The sequence below is a fragment of the Eulemur rufifrons genome, chromosome 19 (genome assembly GCF_041146395.1).
Source record: "Eulemur rufifrons isolate Redbay chromosome 19, OSU_ERuf_1, whole genome shotgun sequence".
In the NCBI taxonomy this organism is placed as follows: domain Eukaryota; kingdom Metazoa; phylum Chordata; class Mammalia; order Primates; family Lemuridae; genus Eulemur; species Eulemur rufifrons.
In genome coordinates this window covers 21,322,084-21,322,722 of record NC_091001.1, presented here as the reverse complement: position 1 = coordinate 21,322,722, position 639 = coordinate 21,322,084, and the positions used below count along the sequence as shown (strand labels likewise).

General features: G+C 34.4%; 1 pseudogene; it reads right to left on the bottom strand.

The window, feature by feature from the left end:
* Positions 1-333: 333 nt before the first annotated feature.
* LOC138400462 (U6atac minor spliceosomal RNA) lies at positions 334-438 on the bottom strand (annotated as a pseudogene).
* Positions 439-639: the final 201 nt, after the last annotated feature.

The window sequence follows — 639 nt, the reverse complement described above, 5'->3', positions numbered from 1 at the left end:
ATAAAACAGAATTGTTAAGAGATTTCATAAGGGAAATAAAAAGCACTATGAGTTTCTGGATAATCAAAGAAGGTTTCCAGAGCAAATGAGGGCTAAGTTGAGACTGGAAGAATAGATAAGAGTATGGGATGACTATTCCAATATTTTCACATGAAGCTAAAAAGCTCCTGCATAGCAAAGGAAACAAATAACAAAATGAAGAGATAAGCCACAGAAAGGAAGAAAATATTTGCTAACTATCCATCTGACAAGGGATTAATAGCTAGAATATATAATGAGCTCAAACAACTCAATAGCAAAAAACAAATTATAATAATCCAATTAAAAATGGACAAAAATAGGTGGCAATGCCTTAACCGTATGCATGTTGCACAGGCCCGAGAGCCTCTTCCATCCTTGTCAAGGGAAGTGCTAACCTTCTCTCCTTTGTGGAAAACCTTACCATGCTCATGGATCGGAAGAATCAACATTGTTAAAATGTCTATACTACCCAAAGTGATCTACAGATTCAATGTAATCCCTATTAAATTACCAACATCATTTTTCACAGATGTAGAGAAAATAATTATACACTTTGTATGGAATCAGAGAAGACCCTGTACAGTAAAAGCAATTTTAAGCAATAAAAACAAAACGGGA